The sequence below is a fragment of the Lithobates pipiens genome, unplaced genomic scaffold (genome assembly GCF_037356315.1).
Source record: "Lithobates pipiens isolate NorthernLeopardFrog02 unplaced genomic scaffold, aLitPip1_a1.2 Scaffold_18, whole genome shotgun sequence".
NCBI lineage: Eukaryota > Metazoa > Chordata > Amphibia > Anura > Ranidae > Lithobates > Lithobates pipiens.
In genome coordinates this window covers 616033632-616049801 of record NW_027507758.1, presented here as the reverse complement: position 1 = coordinate 616049801, position 16170 = coordinate 616033632, and the positions used below count along the sequence as shown (strand labels likewise).

Genomic DNA, 16170 nt, shown 5'->3' with positions numbered 1-16170 from the left:
GCTCCCGAATGACATGCAGAATTTTAATTTCCCCCACCAGAAATGAAATCGTGAAGTATTAAAATACCAAGAAGTATAAGTTGCTTGAATCGCACATCTGTTAACCCTGGAAAAATAGTAGGGTCGCCAAGCACTGGATATAATCGAGAGGGGTGAAATGACGGCATCTGTGCACCGTTGTAAGACCCCCAGAGTAGCTCCTATAGGAGGAAGACTACTGAGGACATGCAAATTGGAAGGTTCAAGTCAGGTTAGAACACTGTGGGGAAATATGGAAGATTGTTCAAGATCAAGCCACTGTTTGAGACATTTATCTGTGGACCAGGAGAGTGCTCTAGCAAGGTCAACCGCATAAAAATAGCAAAGAGGGTTTGGGAAGGCAATTCCTCCATAATAGAGCTTTCTTTTGATGGTATTTAATAACTACTGCTTTTTTATTTTTCTATTTTGCTATATAAAGAAAAAGAAAATTTAGAAAAAAAAAAACCATTTGGTTGAACTGGATGGACTTGTGTCTTTTTTCAACCCAACTAACTATGTAACTATATAACTATGTAATTTGATTAGTGTTTGTTAAAAAAAAAATTGCAAATATATAATCTTTCTTCATAAATTTTGGCAAAATGTATTCTGCGACATTTCTTTGGTAAAAAACAAAACAAACCAGTGTATATTTTTTAGTCTGTGTGACTACAATGGTATATATATTTGAAAATTGTTCAATCCTGATGTACTGACTTCTTGAGGCCTCAAAATGCTAGGACTGTACAAATAACCCCCAAATGACCCCTTTTGGGAAAGACAGTCCAATATATTCAGTAAGAAGCATGCTGAGTTTTTTAAGTTGTAAATTTTTTGTCACAATTTGTTTGAAAACTAAAAAATGTAATCCATTTTTTTCACAAAGTTGTCATTCTAACGCATTGTTTACCCTCCATCAGCCTAGACACATAGAGAGGCCCAAAATCCAAAGAGAACCTTTGGGTTTTCATGGAATGTAAATTATGCATCTAATTTCCTGACTAACGATCATATTTATGGAGTCCCTGAATTTCAAAAACACGAGAAGCACCCACAAAATTACCTCATTAGTAAACAGTCCAAGGTATTTTCTGAAAGACATAGTGAGTCTTTTAAAAATGTAAAGTTTTTGAAAGTGTAAGAAAGAAAATAAAAATGTATTTATTCCATAACGTTTTTGAATCAATAGGACATTTCTAAGACACATCATAGGTATACTTAGAATAACATCCCAAAACACATTCAGCTATTCCTCTTGTATGGCAATACCACATGTGTGAGACCTTTTTATTTTACAGTGTAGCCAGATAGAGAGGCCCAAAACCCAAAGAGAACATTTGGGTTTTCATGGAATGTAAATTATGCATCTAATTTCCTGACTAACGATCATATTTATGGAGTCCCTGAATTTCAAAAACACGAGAAGCACCCACAAAATTACCTCATTAGTAAACAGTCCAAGGTATTTTCTGAAAGACATAGTGAGTCTTTTAAAAATGTAAAGTTTTTGAAAGTGTAAGAAAGAAAATAAAAATGTATTTATTCCATAACGTTTTTGAATCAATAGGACATTTCTAAGACACATCATAGGTATACTTAAGCCTCATACACACGATAGGACTTTGTACAAACTTTCCCTTGGATTTTTGTACAAAGGGCGTCGGCCCTGAACTTGTATTGCATACACACAGCAGGACTTTTTCAGCCAACTTTCACCAAACCACGTGGTTTTTCTGCTCTTTACCGCCACCTTTGGTCAACTTCTGTATTGTTGTCTGATCTTTTGCATTGGTTCTGAGCATGCCTGTTTGCACTTTGTACAAAAGTCCTATGGTTTTCTGTACACACGATCAGACTTTGCTCCATTGGACTTTTGCTGCCAGAAAGTTTGTCCGTTCGCACAGCCAACAAAAGTCAGATGAAAACCAAAAAAGTTTGTCCGATGGAGCGTACACACAGTCGGATGTTGCTCCAAAACAGCTAATTTGCATGTTTGTTGTCAAAAAGTCTGATCGTGTGTATGGGCCTTTAGAATAACATCCCAAAACACATTCAGCTATTCCTCTTGTATGGCAATACCACATGTGTGAGACCTTTTTATTTACAGTGTAGCCAGATAGAGAGGCCCAAAACCCAAAGAGAACATTTGGGTTTTCATGGAATGTAAATTATGCATTTAATTTCCTGACTAACTATCATATTTATGGAGTCCCTGAATTACAAGGGCAGGAGAAACACCCACAAGATTACCCCATTAGTAAACAGTCCAAGGTATTTTCTGAAAGACATAGCGAGTCTTTTGAAAATGTAATGTTTTTGTAAACTGTAAGAAAGAAAATAAAAATTTATTAATTCCATAAAGTTTTGAATCAATAGGACATTTCTAAGACACATCATAGGTATACTTAGACTAACATCCCAAAACACATTCTGCTATTCCGCTTGTATGGCGATACCACACGTGTGAGGCTTTTTTACAGTGTAGCCACATAGAGAGGCCCAAAATCCAAGGAGCACTTTTAAGCTTCCTAGGGGCATAAATTACACTTCTCATTTCCTGACTACCTATGACATTTTTGCAGGCCCTGAAGCACCAGATCAGTGGAAACACCCACAAAATGACCATATTTTGAAAAGCAAACACCTTATGAAGCTTTCAGTTTTTGACACAAGTTTTGGCACTGGTGATCAGGGGGACTGGTGTGTCGGTGATCAGGGGCACTGGGACTGGTGTGGCGGTGATCAGGGGCACTGGGACTGGTGTGGCGGTGATCAGGGGAACATGGACTGGTGCGGGGAAGATTAGGCACACTGCGATGATTGGCAGCACTGGTCTGGTGACATTGTACTGCTGTGGGAGTGATTGGAAACAATGGCTGGTGGCACTGACATACAGTCATATTAGAGCTGCAAGCCACTGTATATGATCATCGTCACAGCTCTTGCTTTGGTGACACTATGTACATAAAAACTTGGTCACAGCAATCACATGGTATAGGGCCAATGACAGTGGCCTTGTACTCTGATCTGTAATCCACTGTGTCCCCTGATCACAGATCGCAAAGCTACGCACCCTAGAGGGCATACCTGTACGTCACCCCAGAATGACTTTTATTGGTTGAACTAGATGGACTTGTGTCTTTTTTCATTTTTTTTCTTTTTTAAACCCATCAGTGTTTACTTCCTCTTTAAGCAATACAAAGATTGCTGTTCCCTGCCCAATGGATTTAAAAATAAACTCTGTTTGTTGTGGTACATGTTCCCCAGGGCAGTGCCCATCGGCCTCCCCCTACCCCCCCCCCCCCCCCCATGTCATTTGTCTGACAATCTCTTGCCTATTAGCCTAGAAAATGGCCATTATTGTTTTTTAACATTCAGCTCCCATTGTCTTCAATGGGGTTTAGATTCGGCACCTTAACTTTAGTTCTGTTCTGTGGTCCCGTCACACACGGAACCCAAGTATGTTTATTTCATCTCCAGTGAGAAGGTGACACATCTCCAAAAGGAAGAGAATGTTCCGGCCCCGTAAGTGGGGCAAATGTTCTGCCCCTGAAGGGGTTAATCTAGGTTTCCACACTATATATGTGTGTATCATCATCCGCTGGAGATAAAAGACGTCACAGTGACTATGGAGGAAGAGGACGGAACATGACGGGGGATCACTGGGTGTAAATAGAAAATAAGATCTTATTACCTCCTCTGCTGCCACTTCCAGTAACGTCTTCTGTCTACTTCCTCCTGACTCGCCTCTCACCAGAAACGTCCTATTTATACCTGACATCACTTCCTGTCTGTAGTCCATAAAGGCTTTCTGTCACAATATAAGTGAGATCACCACCTTGTGGAGCTCAAAAGGAACTGCAGCCCTGAGAAAGTTCTCATAAGGTGAACACAACCTTGTCATTGTGCCAAGTTTTCCGAATGCTGCTGGACAGTTTTGTGGTTTTTGACTACTGTCCTACTGTATCTGCATCCCTACAGGAGTGGCAGTGAGGTGCTAATGGCTGGAACACTCTCTGGGTTCCATCACCAAGTACTGCAATTATACCAGACTGTCGGAAGAAGCGATCTCCTTTCTAATAGTAAAAAGTATAACTCCGACATCGGCAGAGAGGCAGCGGGAGTGTGGGACAAGATAAGCGGGAGTGTGGGACAAGATAAGCGAGAGTGTGGGACAAGATAAGCGAGAGTGTGGGACAAGATAAGCGAGAGTGTGGGACAATATAAGTACCTCCTAATGCTGGAATGGATTTAGACTTTGTTCTCAGTAATTGGTCTTTTTACTCAACAGTGGGGCTTATTTTATCACACTGACACCAACAATGAGACTTATTTTGTCCCTCTGACACAAACAATGGGAATAATTGTATCCACCCGGGAGACCCTGCCACTTAGTTTTCTTTTAACGGAGGGGCCTCATTCATGGTGAGTGAGGAGCATATTGAGTCCATCAGTCTGTTGTTTTTTTTCCCTTCAGCAGCATCAGACGTCATTCCTGGTGATTGATCTGGATCTGTGTTGCTGGACAATTTGTTTTGTTTGATGATGAACTTTTCATTGTGAGACATTTGTGTGATCTTCTTTTTTCATTACAGGACTTGCAAAAAAGTCCTGTAATGTCAGTGTGTTTATTTACTGTTAGCTTTTTTTTTTTTTTACAATGTATCCTTTACTCATTCACATATGGGATGGTGGTATCTGGGCACTCTACTATTTTGAAGGGGGTTTCTAGATTGATGCCTGGGGCACATCATGATAGGCGAAGAGCAGATAGGTAGAAGTAGATACCATTCCCAGTCCCTTCCCCTGACATTCCACAAACACTGAGCATCTGCTTTAACCTCCCTGGCGGTATGATTATCAGATTTTAGGTGCTAAAAGCGGTACAATTATTTTGCATGGAAATTTGGTGTTTTATATTGTAGTCCTGTAATTCTTAGGAATAACTCACTTAAATCTGTCTAAACCAGAGTCTAATAGACATCCCGGGTATGATAAAGTTTGAAAAATGAAATCATAAATTATAATATAATTAATAACTGTAAATAATTATACCAAATAATAATATAACAATAATAAAAAAAAAAATATTCAATAATGTAATCAAATCAAAAACACTGAAATTTGCTCAGTTGCAGAATTGTCACCGTCATTACTTTTCAGTATTTGATGACGGATCTCCCCACAAATCGCTATCGCTCAATTCTGTGAGTGATTCTAATTTATTATCGCTGTTTTCTAGCTGGTCTAAAACCATTTTTGATGTAAAGGGACAGTTTTGGTTGCTATGGACAATCTCCAGTTTCCAGGCATAAAGAACAGTTTTTATATTATAAAACTGTATGCAGGACACTGGAGAAACCACTAGGGACAAAGGGGATGTGAAATAATTACATACAGCAATGTAATCTGTAAGATTACATTATACTAAATGTAATGTGTGTGTTTTATTTTTTGAATTTGGTGCCGTTCTCCATCCCCGTGCGTCGCAACGCTCGCAGGGAACGGAGCTTGGCTCCGTGATAGATTGAGCGGAGGACGGCTCGCTCGTACAGCGGGGGGACATCGCTGGATCCAGGTGGCAAGGTAAGTAAGCTCTCCCTGGATTCAGCGATGCGATCCCGAGTCTGGCTCGGGGTTACCGCTTTTGGTACAAAATTTTCACCCTGAGCCAGACTCGGGAATACCAGGGGGGTTAAATGCCAGGGGGGTTAAAGTGCCATCGAATCGCTCACACAGCCCATTGGTCTGCAGGTGGTAGGGAGTGGCCATGCACCTGCATCCACCTGTATCTTCTGACACAGACATTCCATCAAGCAAGACATACTGCGTGCCGTGATCTGCGAGCAGTTCCTGGGGAAAACATGACTCGAGCAAAGATGCTCAACAGTGCGCCCACAACCTTGTTTGCCCAAGTAGAGCGAAGGGCTACTGCCTCAGGGTACCGGGTAGCATAATCTACTTCGGTAAGTATGAGATGTCTCCCTGAATTGCTGGGTATGCACAGGGCCCAATAATATCTACTGCCACCCTCGTGGCTCGTCAAAATTGGGCAAAGGCTTCAGTTGTGTCTCTAATCTGCCAACACGCGACACAGGACTATAAATAATTAGTAACATCGGTCCTATGTGTGCCCAGTAGAAGCTGTGAGCAAAGCGGGCCATTTTTGTATCCCATGATAAATTTGCAACGTCTGCTCCTGGTCCTTGTGGGGTACAACCAACTGCCACTCTGTCAATCTTTCCTCAGAGGAGATGACCTCTCTTTTAGACACAAAGACTTGTGTCTTTTTCAACCTGACTAACTATGTAACTATGTTTTTTTTTTTTTTTATTACTGTTTATTGAAGAAAAGAAAAAATAAAATAAAACATGTGAGCCAGCTCATGGGACATCAAGAATGTGCTATCAGCAACCATGGTTCTAGACAAGGTCCAACACATAAAGGACAAAACAGCACAGGTGGGTTAGTGACATGAGCCATCGGTGAGACAAAATCACACAGCCAAAGTGATTACTACAAATCGTCCCAGCTGGGACTCTCAGATCTGTGTGTCAATGAAGAGTACATCCCTCCTTCCAAATTTTAAGAAAGAAAGCACAGTGGACAGAAATGGAAAAGAAACAGGAGATAAAGAACATAGAAGAGGGCGAGGAGTGGGGGGGAAGGGGATCCAGGTCCACCTCTTTTACCATCTCCAAGATCTCAGTAAGAACCTTAAAGCGGAGGTCCACCCTAAAATGGACCTTCCGCTCAACGGAATCCTCCCCCCCTCCGGCGCCACAATTGACACCTTTCAGGGGGGAGGGGGGTGCAGTTACCTGGATAATCCAGGTTAATGCACCCACTTCCGGGATAGCTCTCTGCGGAAAGGGGCGTAGATTACGCCCCTTTCCGCAAGTGCCCCGCTGCCTGCTGGGAAAACACACAGATCCCAGAGGCAGCGGGGACCGTCCTTATTGCGCAGCGCGGCTCGCGCATGCGCAGTAGGGAACCGGGAAATGAAGCCGAAAGGCTCCATTTTCTGATTCCCATACCCAAGATGGCGGCGGCAGCACCCGAGAAACGATCTACAGATCGGCTTCGGGTGCCGACATCGCGGGCGTGCTGGACAGGTAAGTGTCACTATTTTAAAAGTCAGCAGCTGCAGTATTTGTATCTGCTGGCTTTTAAAAAAAAATAAAAACGCGGAGTCCCGGCAGACTCCCGCTTTAAGTATTAGGATTATAACGGTTGAGACATTAGATCTGCATAGTTGGTAGAGTATTTAAAGGCAACCCAACAGGCCCAAATTTTCTTTGCTAGATCGGATTTACCACGGAGGGAGAGGGTCAAGTCCTCCATGTATTAAGTGTCATCTAGTTTAATTAACCAACGTCGGAGCGTTGGGATCTTCCTCAGTTTCCAGAATTGCGGAATGAGGGTTTTTGCAGCATTAAGGAGGTGGGGCATAATCAACCTTTTATAAGGGCCTGTTGGCTTCCCCGTACAGTGGAGTCTCTTTGATCCAGTATAAAACCGTTAGCCAGAATGGACGGATCCTTGGACAATGCCACCAAATATGAGCATGGTTAGCTCTCTCACCGCATTCCCGCCAACATAGTGGTGATGTCTGGGGGAAAAAACTATGTAATACCACAGGTGTGTAATGCCATCTAGTTAAAAGTTTATACGCCATTTCCGACGTCTTAGAAGATCCAGAGGAAGTGTGTGCCAAGGTAAGAATAGTCGATTTTTGGGTCGGCGAGAGTTCCATTTGGAGATCCTGTTCCCAGTTGCGTAGGAATGTAGGGGTTCTGGTCGAATTAAAGGACAGCAGTGCGTGGTAAAAATACGAGATTGGTTTCTCAATTGGGTGAGTATCAGAGAATGCAGTTTCCAGAGGTGTCAGCTCAGCAAAGGAGCGTAAGGGTTGCGGGAGTGAGTGAACAAAGGCCACTAATTGGTGGTATTTCCAGCGGTCCATATAAGATATGGGAGAGGTGCCCGTGATGGTAGAAAGTGGCAAAACGCCGGAGGGGCCGGCGACTTGATGTAGGTACGTTTTATTGCCCAGATGCCAGGAGTGAATTTGAGGATCCATATTGCCTGGCGGGAAATAACTGTGTCCTGTCAAGGGCATCAGAGGGGAATTGTACACCCATCCCTGGGTCTTGCACAGGGAGTCCCACACCATCAGGGTTGAACGCGTTAGTGGCGATGTATTGGCTGACAGAGTTCGGTATTTCCTCTGTATCCACATCAGTGTGGAAAGTTCGGTGCCACAGAGATCTGTCTCCAGAGTAACCCACAGTTTGGTCTCCTTGCAGTATTTCAAATCTGAAAGCCTAGTCAACACAATTGAGTGGTAGTTATAAGCTTAAAATCCGGCACCGCCAACCCTCCATCACATTTAAGTTGGGTAAGTAGGGATCTAGGGAGCCTGGGTTTTTTTCTATTCCATATATATCTATACACCACAGAGGTCAATATCGTAAAGAAACCCACCGGTATCCCAAACGGGATCATCTGAAGCATGAAGAGCACCCTGGGCAGCAGGTTCATCTTGACCATCCCAATTCTCCCCATCCAAGAGTGTCGCAGTTGGGACCATTTCTGTATATCTGACCTAATTGTGTTAAGGAGGGGTATGAAGTTTGTGCGGAATAGAGTCGACGGGGTGGGCGTGAGGTGAATACCTAGGTATTTCATGGATCTCGTCTGCCAAGTGAAGGGGTAGTTCCGTTTCAAGTATGACACAGAGCGTGCGGGGACAGATATATTTAATAATTCCGATTTGGACATATTAATTTTAAAATTCGAGACTATGCCATAAGCCGAGAATTCGGACAAAAGATTGGGGAGGGTAATTAGCGGTTGTTGAATATAGAATAGTATATCATCCGCAGTACGCTGCGTATTTGTGTTCTGTTTTGCCCATTGTTATAACATGTATATTCGGGTTTCGCCTAATAATGGAGAGAAAGGGTTCTAAGGAGATCGCAAACAAAATTGGGGAAAGTGGGCAGCCCTGGCGGGTGCCATTGTGTAGGGTGAAGGGGTCACTAAGGGTGCCGTTAATTCGTATTTGAGCAGTGGGTCGTTGGTATAAGGCCGATATTTGGGATCGCAAAGAGGAGCCGATTCCGAGGTTAGCTAGCGTTGCCATAAGATATTCCCAGTCCACCCTGTCAAACACCTTTTCAGCATCTGTAGAAAGTAACAGGGTGGGCTGGGAAGTCCGTCGTAGATACGCCATCAGGGAAAGAGTGCGCAGGGAGTTGTCCCGCGCCTCCCTTCCCGGGACGAATCCCATCTGGTCTTGTGAGATCCATTGTGGGATCAGGGGGAGCAGTCGGTTTGCAATAGCCTTGGCATAAATTTTTGCGTCAATGTTCAACAGCAAAATAGGGCGGTAACTCGCGCAGTCACTGGGGTACTTGCCCGCCTTGGGGATGACAGTAATGTGAGCATGGGTAGTTTTCGGACGCAGAGCTCTGGCAGTCAAGGTCACATTAGCATAGGTAGTCAAGTGAGGGATCAGTATGTCAGCGTAGGATCGATAGTAAGTCACCGTAAGGCCATCAGGCCCCGGGGCCCTGCCACAAGCCATACCCTTCATGGCACCCAGGAGCTCCGCCGTCGTAAACTCACCCTCTAAGGAAGCCAAGGTTTCCGTAGGGAGTGTAGGGAGGTCAGCACGGTCCAAATATTCCCGAATGAGGCGCCCCCTGTTTCCTTATCACTGATATCGTGGTGCACCTGATACAGACGTTGATAGAATTCCCTGAATGTCCTGGCTATGTGTGGAGTGTTGAATACCATATCTCCTGTGTTGGTTTTAACTTTAGCAATAAACGCTGCGGTCTTACGCTGTCTCACAGAATTGGCCAACAACCTACTGGGTTTATCACCCCATTCATAAAAACGTTGAGATACCAGCCGAGAGCGTCGCTTTTGTTCCAGATGTAGGAGGGATTTCAGTGCCTCCCGTTTTTCAGTCAGGGTTTGGAAAAGGGCCGGGGTCTGATTTAGTTTATGTTGTCGTTCTAAGCATTTAATTTCCTGCAATAAGGTAGTTTAATGTAGTATACGTTCCTTCTTTTTCCTAGATCCCAATTCCATGAGCTTACCTCTAATGAACACCTTGTGGACCTCCCATAATACACCTGGGGAAGTATCAGGGTTTACGTTAGTCTTAAAGTAAAATTCTAAATCTTCGCCTATAAATTTTTTGTCCAACTCCTCAGATATAAGATCTTCATTCAACTTCCAATTAGTGGTTTTAAGGGGTAGCGACTCTACTTTGATAGTTAGCGAGATAGGCGCGTGGTCTGATAAGGGAGAGGTTTCTATGCCTGATTTCAATATTAGTGGTAAGTGTTGATGATCAATGAAACATAAATCAATTCTGGAGTACGTGTGATGTACCGAAGAATAGTAAGTAAAATCTCTCTCCCTCGGGTGCGTAATTCTCCAGACATCCATCAACTGCAAGTCATGGAGCCGTGTGCGGATGAATTTTAATTTTCTGCCGGATAAAGAAGAACCACCCCTAGAGGTGTCCAATGTGGGTTCCAACGGAACATTAAAATCGCCCGCTAGGAGGGTACAGCCACTGGCAAAGCTCCGCAAAGAGTTGAGTGTGGAGGCAAGGAAATGCGCTTGATCCCGATTGGGGGAATACAAGGTAGCTAGAGTACAGGGCATGCTGATCAGGGTGCCCCTGAGAAACAAAAAGCGTCCGGCAGGATCACTCAACATAGACTCCAATGTGAATGCGGTTCCCCTGCGGAGCCCAATGGCCACTCCTATTGCTTTGGAAACATCTGAAAGGCTGTAGTACCACGTGGGGTACTTTGGGGAATGAAGTCTGACCAAGGTCGTATGTGTGAGGTGGGTCTCCTGAAGGAAGACCACGTCCCCCCGCATGCGATCCAGCTCTCTGTATAAGCTGTGTCTCTTCCCTGGGGCCTGTAGGCCCCTAATATTAAAAGATACAAGGTTCACCGTGTCCATGGGGTCTCTAGGGGAGGAACTGCGATCACCATAATACCACTAGTACAAAACAAAGGTGGACCAGATCCAAATGGGTGGGGGAGGGCAGAGGAGGGTATCGGGTGAGACCAGGGGAAGGGGGGGAGCAGAGAAGAAGAGAGGAAAGGAGAGCAAGAAGAAAAAAGACAAGGTAACAGTAGAGAAAGTAGTGAACAGAAACACCAGAAAAAACACTGTCTGACAACAGCGATTGGTGCACGCATAAATATGCCTTGCAAGAGCGGGCTGCACGTCCGACACAGCGCCCCCGCACCCCCCACCCCATATGGGGCTAGGGCACCGGGACCCTGCGCCAAACAGTCCCCGCTCAGAAAGGGGGAGGCGGAGCTCAGGCAACTGGGCGCAAACCACTCCATGGGGGTCTGAATCGCGGCCCAGTAGCCCGGCACCGACACCTCAGCAAAAAACTCACAGCATCGTAGTGTGGGTAATAGAAATACACATATATCAGGGTACGGATCCGGAACAGCATAGTGGGCAAGGATAACTAAAACCAAACCAAAAACAAAAACAGAGAAAACAGCCCAATGTCCAACCTCAGGCAGGGGCCCCCAATTGAGCTCAAGGGAGCAGTAGTCACTTCAATCAATAACCTACCCACATAGTAGCAAGGTCCAGCAGCCCCCGTGACCGGTCTAGCTTAGCCTACGTCCAGGGCAGGGAAGATGAGATACACTCAGCAGGTGTTATGTCCCCTGCGGTTGCAACCAAGAAATCCGCTTCGGGTGGGGGAGCAAACAGCAGGGCACTCTGTGGGTTCAAGGTTGGTGATCCTGGTTGGAGGTGCGTAGGGTACGGCCCGCTCTCTGCCATCCGCGGTCGGAGCCGCCTGGTAAGGGTGGAATGCCATCCTGCCAGCCAGGCAGGTCCGGGACAGTGATATTTAGGTCTTTGCAGAATCTAGCCAGATCTTCTGGGAAGCGGAGTATCACGGTTCTGCCATCTGTTGAGGCAATCAGGGCTGCTGGAAAGCCCCATTTATATTTGATGGATGCCGCCCGGAGCAGTTCCGTAAGGGGACGCAGGGCCCTGCGTCTGTCCAGGGTCTCCCTCGCTAGATCAGGGAAAAAGGAGAGCATCGCACCGTCAAAATCGAATGGCGTGGAGCCCCTGGCCTTCTGCATGATCATCTCCTTCTCAGGGAAATGGTGGATCCTGCAAATGACGTCCCGTGGGGTGTCAGTGGTAAGGTTGCGAGGTCGAAGAGCTCTATGCACCCGATCTATTTTTAAGGGTGTATCCGCCGCTCGGCCCAGGAGGCCGTTAAAAATGCCTCTGATGGATGGTAAGAGGTCATTGTCTCCGGTCGCTTCTGGCAGGCCTCTAATCCGGATGTTATTACGTCTGTTGCGGTTCTCCTGGTCCTCGATTTTATAGAGGGTCGTCCGATGTGCAATGGCGAGCTGGCGGGTGGTCGCCTGCAATGTCCTAATGGCACCCGCATGACGATCCAAGCGCTGCTCAGATTCCTCCACCCTCTGTAGTACCTGAGACAGGTCCGAACGGACCGCGGAGACCTCCTTCTTAATGACCCGTTCCAGGTTTAACAGCATAGATGCCAGGTCAGACTTGGTTGGAAGGTCGCTTACCTTAGTCGCCGCTCCGGCCGAGCCAGGCAGGCCCTCCTCATCACCCGGAGTCAGCGGAAGATTCAGGCGAGCTCGGTCTGCGTTCCGGCCTATCGCGGGAGGCGGGGTCCACTCCCAGCAGTGCGTAGTGTGGTGAGCGGCCTAGGCCATCTTGTTCCTCCGCATCCTCGGGTTCCACGGAAAGGAACCTCTTAATGGACCCTGCGGAAGTACCTTTCTTGGGCAGGGACTTGCCTGTCCTCCGTCCCATCTTCAGGTGAGATGGCCGTGAGGAAATCTGGATAATCAAGCTGAAAGAGTTGTGTCGGCACCGGAGCTCACGGAGCACACGTCTGCTCTAGTGCATTGCCAAGCCACGCCCCATGTAACTATGTTTTAAGCATACTCGGTCATCCCCAGCTAGTGTTCTGTCAGCCAGACCCCTGAGTTGCTCCAGGCTGCTGTCAGCCTCAGAGAACTTGGAGCTATCTGCCTCAGGTGCCAGGGAGATGACAGTCTGGGGAGACCTCAGGCCTTCTAGGACAGGTTCCCAAGGGTCTGACCCAGTTGGATTGACCCTTTCCACAGGCAGTTCCTCTGTAGCAGTGGCTGGAATGGAGCAGACTGGTTGGCACTACAAGTCACCACTACAGTAAAGGGAAGGTCTGCATTCTATCAAGTCTCCACTCCAGGTCTTGGCTCTGGAGAACCAGTAGAGCCTGGACCTGGTACTCAGTAAGTTTACCCCCTGAATTCCCAATATGCATCGAGTCCTCAGACAGTACTTTATGGGATTCCGGGGCCTCAGGTGGAATTGTAGGTTCTAGGGGGGGCTGAATGTGGCTCATAATTGGCTACCAACTGCCTCGGGTCGGTACCCAATAATACATTAGTGGGAATGGCCTCTGTTACTCCCACTTCTCTCATTGCTCTCCCAACTCCCCAGTCTAATTAAACACAGGCCAGAGTATCAAAGGTGTGTACAACCAGTCCTTTCAGCCACTGCTGGAAAGCAGTGTACAAACTGATACAATGTCCAGGTAGCTGTCATTATGACATGAATACAATGTCCTAAAACGCTTGTGGTACACCTCTGACATGCGTTGATAACCTTTAACAATGGCCTGCTTAATGGCTTCAAAGTCCCTTTCTTGGCTCTCTGGAAGACTCGCAAACGCATCCAGGGCTTTGCCTTTCAGCCTCGATGTAAGGTACTGTGCCTATTGTTCCTTGGGCAGGCAGTACTGACAAGTCCTTTCAAATTGCTGTAAGAAAGTGTCTGTATCACCATCTTTGTCAGTGGTTGGGAACTTGTCCAGGGAAATTTTGTGTATGCGTTATTCCCTGTACTCCACATTACCAGAAGACCTGTTTTGCTGCAGCGGAAGTTTCGCTAGCTCCACTGACTGACTTGCAGAACGAGCTGGAGGTATAACATTGCATCGTCTGGGCCCTGCAGCTGTAGATTAGCCTGCAAGGATGATATGTGGACTTCAGGTAGTCCTCCTAGACATCACCACCATTCATATCCTATAGAGCGAAGACTACTGCTCCTTTGAGGTGTCGTGAGTAACATCCTGTGACTCCATAGCAGGGGCTTGCATCTCCCTGTCCTTCTCAACCAGCGTGCATGACATTTCCTCAGGTCCCCTTGTGGTATGGATGTCTCTGGCCTCAAACAGGTTCACGGCTTTGCTTCAGGTAGCTGATCACTCACTCAGTGATCACCATTTTGAACAAATAAAATAAAGGAAAAAAAAAAACAAGAGGGGGTGGGGAGAAAATAGCCAAGTATGTCTTTACATAGTACAATTGCATACAGATTAGCAAGGAACTGTCATGGTTATGCAGTGATCTTCCTCTGGTTGCTTACCTCCCCTCATGTGTTCTGAGTAAGAGGCCAGCCACTTCCACTTGGTGGTTTTTATAACCTCTCCTCTAAGCATGGCTCTACCCCAGGCCCTATCAGGGATCCCTATATTAACCTGTGGACTGCAAGCCAACAGGGCTGATCAACCATTGTGTATTCATTGTGTGTTTGGCTTCCTGCTTGCCGTGTGCTCTTCGTTTGTCTCTGTTACCGACCTTGGCGTGTTCTCAACGATTCCTGTCTGCTTGTGACCTTGACCTTTTGGCATGTCCCTGACCATCCCTGTCTGCCTGTGACCCTGAACCTTTGGCGTCTACTCTGTTGTTCCTGTCTGCTAGTTGCCCTGACCTCTGCCTTATCCCCTTCCTATTCTTATTGTTCCAGCCTGCTGCTTCCTTCTCCTGTAGTCTTCTGTGAGCGTGAGCTGTGAGACCCTAGGGGCTGCGACCTGGAGCCAGACTGCAGCCAAGTCCATCCTCACCACTGGAGGCTCTGGTGAACACCTGCTGGCTCTTAGACTCCGCGCCCTGGGGAATCTATGCTCTTGCTCCTACTGAGATCTGTGTTAGTGATCCAGTAGACCTGTGTCCTGAATCTCCCTGGGTACAATCCGCAGCAGTCAGTCCTAAGGTCCACTACCTAGCGGTGCACTTCCGACTCCTACAGAGTGCATCTGTCACCTTGTCTCAGGTGACCTGACAGGAACCTAGACCGAGCACATAGACTCTACAACAATCTCTCTAGGCATATGAGTCCTCGCTTAGTAAACAGAAGCCAATTAAAAATCCCGAAAGGGGGCAGTGCATAATAAATATACTGTATACACAAAGAAAAAGAATTACAAAAAAAAAAAAAGACAAAAAGGACATACACAGTTTGGCTATTAGCTTTGAAAATAAAAAGGATAAAGCCAGAAATAAAACTTTTAGCAAGTTTTATCCTGTGACGGGAGCATGTCAGAAAGTGTAATTCACCAGGTTTGAAATTCACCAGGTTTGAATTTCATGTGAATCACACCATCTCCATATCTCATGCTCCTACATTTATTGAGTAATGGATGTGGGCTGGACTTTAGCCTTTGGCCAGTCAACTCTGGGGGGTGTTCCCTTCCCAGCCGCTGGACGATTCTGTTTAAAAGTGGCTAGAATTGAACAAGCCATAAATGGTTCTAAAAACTGGATAGGATATCCAACACTAGCGCATCAGTCCTACTGCAACAAGACCAATCACTTGGCTATCGTGAGCGGGACACATACATCAGTTTTGGGGATTTTTGCTGCATTCTATCCATACTACCAGGGGTCAAGTCCTGGGGAAAAAAGTGTGGGAACTCCCACCCAAGATCCACTCCCCCCAAAAAAAATGATACGCTCATATGCACGAACGCTTCAAAAGTGGTATTTTGCATCCTATTTTTGTATTGTGTGTATGAAGCTTAACTGTTAGTACATAAAATAAAAACAATCCTCAATAAACATAAATACGGTAATTCTCTCAATAATCAGCATTCATTCAATTGTGCTTCCATGCAAATGTGAACATCATGTTCTGATCTTTATTGGGGAATGTTATTTTGTATATAGAGTGTTTATGTGGTGAGTTTACACTTTTCATTGAACAGAGTTTGGATAACACAGGGTTAAACGGAAAGGTCATAAATTAACTGCACATTAT

General features: G+C 45.8%; 1 protein-coding gene across 1 annotated transcript in view; it reads right to left on the bottom strand.

Moving 5' to 3' along the window:
- The window catches only part of LOC143989276 (uncharacterized), a 78804-nt gene extending 75041 nt beyond the window's left edge, over positions 1-3763 (bottom strand). Inside the window, exon 1 of the mRNA XM_077489351.1 lies at positions 3716-3763. The gene's annotated coding sequence lies outside the window, so the exon portion shown is untranslated. The remainder of the gene's footprint in view (positions 1-3715) is intronic.
- Between the last annotated feature and the right edge of the window lie 12407 nt (positions 3764-16170).